Raw genomic sequence first — 10,194 nt, 5'->3', positions numbered from 1 at the left:
ATGGGGAGGACGGTACATGTTCTGGTTGTTCAACTTGTACTCGCGCCGCTCATCTCTCTTCCTCCTAAAGCAAAACTCAGCCAAATGACCATCTCTATGGCAATAGTCATAGTGGTACCTCACCTCTCTCTTGTATGGTGGTTGACTCACTCTCTTGTGGATGTGGTTCACTCTCTGAGGCTTTTTGACTTTAGGAAGGGGTGCACTAGAGATGTTGGGTAGAGTATCGAGTGAGTTCCGAAAGTGGTTCGGTTTGGGAACCCAAACTTGCTTGGATGGTGGAGCTTTTGGTGGTTCTTCAAACACACCATCTTTGATCATAGGCTTGGTAGGCTCTGGTGGAGGGATCTTGATCAATTTGGGAGTGTTGGTGGGTTTCTCACTTGGGTTCAAACCACTATGTTCACCAACCTTGCCAGACATGCTCACCCTTCCCACCTATAGCAAAGCCTACTCCCGATGAGTCAGTTCCCCGCCTGAGCTGGCTCACCATCATGCCCAACTGAGGCTCATTGCACGACACCCAGCTCAAGATGGACCGAAGTTGTGTGTTTTCTTCCTCAATTCCCATCTTGTCATGCCTGCAGGACTCAAGCTCTAATACCAAAGCTTCACATCGAACACATGTAGTGGTGGTGCTATCTGAGTTGGCCTTCTCAAACTCAGCAAGTTTGGCAACCTTCTCTGCCAACTCAGATTGCAAGCCTGAGCAGGACTTGCATGCACCGAGCAACCCAGAACGAGACTTCCGCTCATCACATTCATCAAGCAAAACAGCATACTTGGATTGCAAGTCAGAGAGGTTAGACATGTGTATAGCGCACTCATCGCACTCCTCCTCCTCTGACACCACTACACCACTCTTGGCAAGCTCCAACTCCTTCAAAGCAACCTCTAGCTGGTCCTTAAACTCTTTTCTCTTGTGGGCAGCACGCTTAAGCAACTTATCTTGACTCATCAATGTATCATTCATAGTATCAAGCTCAAGCATAAGTGAGTCAAGTGTGGGCGATACCTCATTTTTGACGTCATCGACGTCGACGTCCTTTTTGAGCTTTGCTCCACCGTCAACCGCCATAGTGCAAAACCCACCATGGTTTGCACCAACAACAAAGCAGAGACCATTGAGCTTGTCCTCGTGCTTCTTCTTGGACTCATTGTCGGTCGAGGGAGAAGAAGAGTGATCATCGTCGGAGTCGTCGTCGAGGTCGCTGAGGGAGGCGAGGAAGGCGCGTTCTTGAGCTTTGGCCTTCCTGCGGTACGCCTTCTTGATCGCCTCCTTGTCGAAGCCGCCCTTGGCCTTGTGCTTGCCGGAGGTGTAGTCGCGCTTATTCTTGTGCTTGGCGGAGTCATACTTGTTGGTGAAGGGCTCTTCTTGGGGCAGTGCGCGACAAAGTGGTCTGGATCTCCACATCCATAGCATCCCTCCTTTGGGCCACCACTGCGTCGGCGGTTCAAACGGTTGTTGTGAAACCGAGAGAACCGACTGATGACGAGTGCCAACTCATCATCCCCAAGAGACTCCAGCTGCTCCTCTATGACTGACATCAAGCATGACAAAGAGAAAGAAGCTTGTGAAGGGTTAGTCAATGAACTTGAACCACTACCTGAGACCAAAGCCATGGTTGGTGCAGAAGGATTCTTGAGCTTGGCTTAGGTTTGGTAGTCGATCTCTGTGGACTTGAGCTTGCTGAAAAGCTCGTCGACGGTGAGGGTGTCGTAGTTGGCTGACTCGATGATCGCCGACACCTTCACATCCCATACCTTTTGATCAAGGGCATAGAGAAGCTTGAGCGCCCTCTCATGATCACTATAAGGTAAGTTGGCCTTGTTCGCTTTCATTTTGTTGACGATAGTCTGAAAGCGGGAAAACATGGCATCGATGGACTCGCCATCAAGCTGAGAGAAGTTCTCGTACTCGCGCTTGTACGTCTCGTAGAGTCTGGTCTTGACCTGTGCGGTCCCCTCGTGATAGCTCTGAAGCCTCACCCAGATCTCTCGAGCTCTAGTACAATCGGAGACACGCTCGAACTCAGAAAGCGAAAGACTCGAGAAAAGCACACTGCGAGCTTTGCTATTTGCGTTATGCCGATCCTTGTGATCCTGGGTGGTACAGGCCGCAACAGGGAGCACAACGTACGTAGCATCCTCGCAAATTTCCCAAATGAGCCAATCAATCCCCTGGAGATGCGCAGACATGCGGATCTTCCAATAAGGATAGTTGAACCCATCAAAGTGCGGTGGTTTGCCGGAACCACGCTCCATGTCACCTTCGTGGATCATGGACCGATTAAGGTGGAATGATCCTTAACCGTCTCTGATACCAATTGAAGGATCAGAAACGGCGACCAGAGGGGGGGTGAATGGGAGCCTCAAATTTCTTTCGAAATCTTCGACAACTGTTCCAATATCAATCCCCAAAAAGCATACACGATATACTTGATGACCACGACCCTAGAGAAGGGTGGATACTCCCTTAGAACACAGCGGGTCACCACAAAGCAAACGGAACACAGATCGAAGCCCAAACGAGCAAAGAACAGCACTGCCCCTGCAAATATCGGACACGTCCGGTATTATGTCGGACACGTCCGGTATTTTCGGACACATCCGGTATAATCTCGGACACGTCAGGTATTTTCAGCAGCAAGCTGACCAAAAGAGAAAAATCCAAAACCCCTTCAAACGGTGTCCAAAAATCATGAAATTTTAACCATAGCTCTTTAGACACCAAGGGAACATCTCCACCAAATTTCAGCTCAAAACTCTAAAGTGAGAAATATCGGACACGTCCTAGATCATATTGGACGCGTCTGGTATGAGCGAGCAGTTTCTCGGGAAAAATCAAATCAAGCCATAACTTGATCAAATCAACTCCAAATGACTTGAAACTTTGCACAAGGGTTCACAAGCGAGTAGAAAGGCAACCTCTAAAGGATCATGGCCCGAGACAAACTCTAGCTCCGTGAATCGAAGGAATTGAAGAATCCCCCCAAAAAATAGGTCAAGAACTAAAATTGCCCGGATCTGCGATCTCGTGAGGAATTAGTGGATTTCCTTCGGTGGAAAGCTTCTACTCATGTCATTGATCGATCCAAGGCAACAAGAACGAACCAAAACTATCCCAAAACGAAGAAACGAGAGGGGAAACAAGAAGGGACAAAAGGAGCTCGTGAAGAACACCAAAATCACATCAAGAACACAACTAAATCATGAATCCCGGAGGGCATACGGTGGTTACTGCCACCGATTCCTTCAAAACCAAGTCACAATTTGAGTTGTGGACCTCTCTCATACATGGGAGCAAACTAGAGGAAGAAACCCTAAAGGAGAAAAATGAAAACTAGAGGAGGTGAGGGAGATGGGGGCTCCCTCATCCTATTTAACAGGGCTATTACACATTCCCAGTTTTGCTCCTGGATACAAATGAGTTGAACCGCTAAGCCCAAGGGCGTTGTTGTCCAACCCGGTGTAATCTTGATCCGACGGCCACCGCGCCTTCTCATCGGTAGCTTCGCCTCGACGCGAACTCCCCGATGCCGCCACGTGCCGTCCGTCCCTCCTCGGAACCTCCGCCCGGGTTTTGAGGCCCAAACCCGTAAACCGTCCGCGGGTAGCGTACTCCATACGCGTCCCCCGCCATCCGACGCGTGTCACCGCCGTCCTCGACCGGCCGGCCCGCCAAGTCCTCCTGAGCCTCACTCGACTTGCGCGTCCGCCGTCTTGACCCGGTCAACACCGTCACTCCATGTCTTCTTGCACTTGTCGATGTCCCAAGTGTCAGCCACTGCGGCTAGTCACCCGGCCTCTGGGTCCCTCGGTCCAAGCCTCACGTCCGTCCTTCACCGCTCCTGGTCTGTCGGCACGGCACGTCCTCCTTGACCGTCACCTCGCCGTCGACCACCGCATCCGAGCTCCACACCTGCACAACACAAGCCAAAAGACATGTCGCACACATAGCTTTCGCCATGGTAGGGTTAGTCACCACTCAACCCACTTCGTGGATCACATTGACAATCACTCATCACAAAACGAACACACAAGGGTACTTGTCAACCTTGTGTTCGCAGTGCACCACGATCCCCCATCGCTTCCTTCATCGCTGAAAGTAAAACAATCTACTCTATGCCTGTAACTTCAAAGAGGAAAGTCATGGAATGGAAAAAGACTCCCTGTAGCTATTTATTGGGCGATTCTAACTTTTAAAATTTAATAATCTTTATTTGTTGTACTTCCTGAGTGCCATCAGGAAGACAATGATCTTTGTTGTACTGCTTCTCAGTGCCGTCAGGAAACTAATCTTATTAGTTTGGATTTAATGAAATTTGTGTAGAATCTACACCATTGCTTGCTTCCTGTAGTACTTCTGAAATGCCAGTTTTCAGAGCAGCAACAGCTCTGCTGGAACAAGATTCATAACTTCAGACTCATCTTTTCAGTTTTATTTGTGTGAAGATATATGTTGGCACCAATGTGTTGCCACCTGAACTGTCAGACCAAGTACTTCTGTATGCATGTGAAGTATTCAGGCAAATGCCCCCTTTATTTTTTAATTCTCATGAATTGGGTGTTCGGGGTGTACAATTAGGTGTTCGGGGTGTCATTATCAATTGGTACTACAGTACTATACCAATGAATATCTTCAGTTATGTGTTTTCTTATCCTACACAAATTAGTACTGGTTAGGATCTGTGCACCTAAAATCATTTTTCCCTTAATTTACAGGTTCTACAAAACTATTTACAAGCGTCAGGAAATGTCTTGGATGTTGCAATCAGAGCATACAAAGTTTATTTGGCAAAAAGAAGCACAGAATATGCTTCTACCATAAACCATGTTGCATCTGACAATGAGGAAGGCGATAGCATCCTATCTGAATCTGATGGTATGCAGCCATGTTTAATATCTCAATATTATTTTCATGCAACCAAATTTATTTAATCATTTAAATCAGCTACCGTTAACTTAAACCTTACTGCATCAATGGCTATTGCAGTTGACCTGACAGTGGAAACCATTCCCTCCAATTGCTCTGGATGTGCAGAGCTCATTGTCAAGGAGATGTCCTCTGCTTCAAAATACTCAACCTGTTGGAAAAATCTGCTGCCCGGAGTAGCCCAGATGAAAAGAGAAAAGTGAACAAGGTATCAAGATTAACTAAAGTTAAATACTTCTTTATTATATTGTGAACCATGCTTAACAATGCTTAGTTCTCCTTCCTCCCAAGCTGACCTGAATTTTTGTTGTCAATCCAGGAGCACAAGATAGTGAAGCAGATGCTGGGATCCCTGCTTCACCAGAACGGCGTTCTGAAGCGTGCATTCCTCATACAGCACAACCGACTCAGGAGCATCAACAGATGGTGCAGGAGTCTCTGAAATGGCCTGGATTTGTGGAGTTTCATGATGTGAATGGAAAAGTACTCGCATATTCAGCGCAGCATGGGTATGCATTCTAATGGTTCATTTGACTAAAAATGGTATTTTTTCACAATAATATTGTTCTAATGGTCATCCTTTTATCTGCAGTAAGTATATATAAATTCTTAGACTTGAAGAACTACTCCTTCCTATATTCGATACCAGATGGTGCAAGAGATAAATATCAGGTTATGTGTTAATACCATATTTACTGGGTCAGTTGTTCCATTCCTAAATATTATATGGTGCATTGTGCATAGGAATTTGGTCACTGGGGGTGCATTGTGCATAAAAAATTTGGTCGCTGGGGAAGCAATCTTAATGTTATTGTTTATCAAGGAGACAACAACTCTAGAAAGGGCCTTCAAGCTCATGAAATGTACTCCTCTGAAGGGAAGATTTTATTTGATGCTCTTGTGACAAGCTATGAATTTATCCAAATTGATAAAAAAAAAATTTATCCCAAGGCTGATGATCTATTCACTAGCTGGGCTCTTTTCTCCTTATTACTATCTCTTTTATGCAAATATGAATTATTACATATGTTCTCCAATGATATTATTTAAGAATAAATATAAAAATGTCTTGTATAATTATTTATCTATAATATTATTAGGAGAGGTTCATCCATAAATTTTTAATGATCTTTCTAATATATGCATATGCAGGTAATGAGAAAGAGCGAAGAAGGGTTGAAAATGATAATATGAACAGAATTCTTGTGTGAAGTTATGAGCTAAAGTTAAGGCTTCCAAAATGGAGAGAACATGTATATTATTTAAATTTTTTGAAAACATATTAAGCTTTATTCGCTTGGTTTGTCAAAAACAATCTGAAACTATTAAAAGTATGCCTTTTAGTTATTCGATTTGTCTGGTTATATACAGTCGTAGCGTTAGCACGGGCACTGTACAAGTTTTGTATCCTTACCATTGTGTTTAGAAAAATGGTTATGCATTCTTATGTTTAGAAAAATATGGCATGTGTATAAGATAAAAAGATTGTACTTCCTCCATTCCAAATTATAAGACGCTTGACTTTTTTACCCTAAGTTTGACCACTCGTCTTATTAAAAAAAATTATGCAAACATAGTCAAATTTAAGTCATTCTTGAAGAAATTTTATTAATAAAGCAAGCCACGACAAAAGAAGTGATATTTTGCACAAATTTTTAAATAAAATGAATGGTCAAACTTGGTGTCAAAAAAGTCAAATGTCTTATAATTTATGATGGAGGAAGCAGTATAGACACTCTCGGTGTTTCTAGTATTACTGGTTCAACTATTGTTGGTTGATATTCTTGTTTCTCATAATATGGTTTCTATCATGGTTTGTTTCTCATAATATGGTTTCTATCATGAAAAGTGGATATTTTGGTCTTTTACCTTTGGTTTCAAGCAGTGTCCTACTAATTCCTCCTGTCTTTAATTGAGGTGCAGGTTGCAACTTCGGCTCTTCGAAAGGTCGTTCAGTGTAATAACAGTAGCTTCTGAGTTCTGATAGATCACGTTTGTACTAAGAAAATATTCTAATACCTAGAACATTTGTTTGAGTTGGTGTTTTCTTTCACAGTTGATTTTTTGTTTTATGATTTATTTTTAGATGTTATGTTAGCACGGACATTATAATTATCATCATAAAGTCGCGAGTTTAAGTAATCAGCTGGAGCGGATCGAACATGAGTAGGATTGAGCTGGCCTGTCAGTCTGAGTATTACAGTATGCATCAACGTCGTACATTATTTAGTGAAGGCACATTAATGGCTTATTATGAGCCCATGTGTGCCTGTACACCTGCGCCATGTTTGTTTGGACTGGTTTGACTTATAAGCCATGGTTGAAAGTGCTATTGGTTTAGTGTGAGAGAAAAATATTATTCATTGACTGATAAACCATGACTTATAAGCCAGATACGAGCAAACGAACGGGCTGCTGAAAGTTACCATCTGCTCGGACATATTTTCAGTTTGCTGTGTTCTGTAACGACCTGTTCTGAATTTTTGAAGTACTACTTCCTTTTCCTTCCCTTCTGATGTTGCTGCTGTTTAATTTCCTAGCTACACTTCCGAGTCGGCCTTGTTTAATTTGTTTCATTCAGTTAGGAATTATGAAAAACTAGAATGGTCCCGTTCGCTTGGAGGAATTTGTGAGAGAGAAACACTGTTCCGGATGAAAAAAATAGATCAAATCGAGTTTAAGGGCACGCGAACGAGACCAATAAGACAATTGACAAGTCACAGATGCCATACTTCTAGTCTTCTACCATCAGTACATAAGTAGGACTATATCCTATTTAGGGGTTGCATATAGCTTAACGCTTTACTTTATATATATATATATATATATATATATATATATATATATATATATATATATATATATATATATATGTGTTGATTGTTTGATTAGGTTGTAGGTTTCAAACGAGACAGGATCATGCCATTAACTATGTAGAGAACAAAAGCTAGATAATAATTTAGAGAAATTGGTACTAGTTATATATTCTTCTGATTTAAAATTAATAACTTATGGATTTTTTTAAAGCTTAAAACATATTTTTAAGTATATTATAAAAATAAAATAATTTGATTTGAAAAAACAAGATTGGACAGAGGGAGTGCAACTGATAAGCTTCTATTCTGGTTGTACTAGTACGTTAGAATGCATGCATTTATTTATTTGTGGTTTCTGATCATCTGCTCGCGGCCATCGACATGGTTTGGTGGTGTACTTAGTCGTCTAGAGACTGTGTAGCACTGTATGGCAGACGCTCTGTTCAAGTTAGTAGGTGAAGCCCGACGTTATACTACTAACTGACAGCTTATTATTATGCTATCCTGAGAAAGACAGAAATGATCCCATGTATATATCTGGATTTATTACTTTCAGCTTATTCGACTTGAGTTCTATAGGTACGATTGGAACAGTTCTAGCACGTTTATGACGGTATGTTTTAAATCTATTTCTATATCTACATCTAGTATTAAAGTCAAAAGTGTATTTTCCTAACCATTTTTTTTTCTTTCCACTATGCTCTTACTTACGCCTATACCTGTCATATGTGACCTAGACTCACTGTCATATATGATATATGTGACCTAGGCTAACTGTTTGTGCTCATCCAAGTTAGACTTACGAGCATCTATGATCCGGCGACAGTACGAATTCCGAATCTGAGATGTGGGCAACAAGTACGGTATATATGGAGTACGTGCAATTCCAACTTTCCTGTAGCGACACGATTTTGGGGAGAGCTATGGGCCGGACCGCCGGACTGACCAAGTGCAAGGAGACTAACTCTTTACCGTGGGATGATGGATTGATCATGCGGACAACATCCATCATCGACATCACGCTTAATATATATATATATATATATATATATATATATATATATATATATATATATATATATATATAGTTTGACTTTGCACTGCACTAGAATTGCATTTGCATAATTAATTATTTCATGAGGACAGCGCGGGACGAGTGCATCATCATTTCATCATCAGGACGGATGGATGAGTGAGACAGTGAGTACTAGCAGAATCTGAGGTGATGAAAACATGATCTTAGCGAGGTGACGGTTATCACTAACAAACAAGCGACGAATTGAATAATGGCAGTGCTTGTTTAGCGCCAACTACTCTGCGTCATGCATGAGTGCCGTGTGCATGCATCGCGTGGTGCGGTGGTGGATTGCCGTCGGCCCGTCGCAATTCCGTCCTTGAATTCTTGCTCGTTTGCCATACGTGGCGGGTGGTGCCGAGACCCGAGAGGGATGGTTTTGTTTTTGTTCCCCGCCGCTCCCGCTCGTATTAATAACTGCGGCGGTGGTTGTTTCTGCATCGCCGCTGTACGCACCTTCGCGTCTCTCCGCCCGGTCCGGATGGTGAGTGACTGGCCATGGCCGCCTGCAGCTCGCTCTCAGCTGCAGCGTCGTCGACGCCGACGACGATCGGCTGGAGGAGGGGCGGACAAGTGCCGCTGCCGCGCGCCTCCATGGAATGGGGCCGCCGCGCCAAGCCAGGGACAGGTCCAGCCGTCCAGGAACGCACGCACAGGCACAGCCCGTTTGGATGGGAGCTGGCCAAACCTACCTGGGACAGGATGCATCCATCACAGGCCCCACCTGCGTTCTGCCTGCTTCAGAGACAGAGTGGGCTTGCTGCCAACGTCGTCCTACCTGCCGAAGAATCCATCCGTTGAGATCGTAATCATAAAATAAAAAATTAGTAAACGTAAAAATACTTAAACCTCTTGATTAAAGTCGCAAGGTCAGTCCCAACGGGGATTTCATAGAGTTTTATAGGCATTAAATATGCTGACATGGCACTGTCTTGATGAACAGAGAGAAGATAAAAGTTTCATGGGAGTAGAGAGAGTTTCATGGGGATGAAACTTTTTCTGCACTGTTTCCAAAATATGGGTGTGTTGAAAACTGGGAGACGAAACCCCCACTGAGACTGACCTAAAAAGATATATAATCATATAGAAGTAGTAATTAAAAGGGCCCCGTCCGGACTCCCGCGTCGTTGCCTCCTCCCCTCCCCGTCTCGAGTTCCGCACCTACCAACCCACGTCACGCCTGCTGCGCCCGCTCGCAAGCACGTAGGGCCTGTCCACGCCAGTGGGGACCGCCTCCGTCTTTCTGCGCTTGACACTGAGGCGAGATAGCAGAAAGGTGAGGTGGGAGATGCAACACTCGATTTAGTTTTGAAACATTCATATGCAACAATTACAACATACGTCTAAAAACAAATGAAACATGTGTC

General features: G+C 43.6%; 1 pseudogene; it reads left to right on the top strand.

Annotated features, from left to right (window-relative positions):
• Positions 1 to 6,092, top strand: LOC136469462 (uncharacterized; annotated as a pseudogene).
• Positions 6,093 to 10,194: the final 4,102 nt, after the last annotated feature.

Source organism: Miscanthus floridulus, chromosome 8, assembly GCF_019320115.1.
Source record: "Miscanthus floridulus cultivar M001 chromosome 8, ASM1932011v1, whole genome shotgun sequence".
Lineage (NCBI taxonomy): Eukaryota > Viridiplantae > Streptophyta > Magnoliopsida > Poales > Poaceae > Miscanthus > Miscanthus floridulus.
Note: the sequence above shows the minus strand (reverse complement) of the source record. Positions and strands in the feature narration are given on the sequence as shown.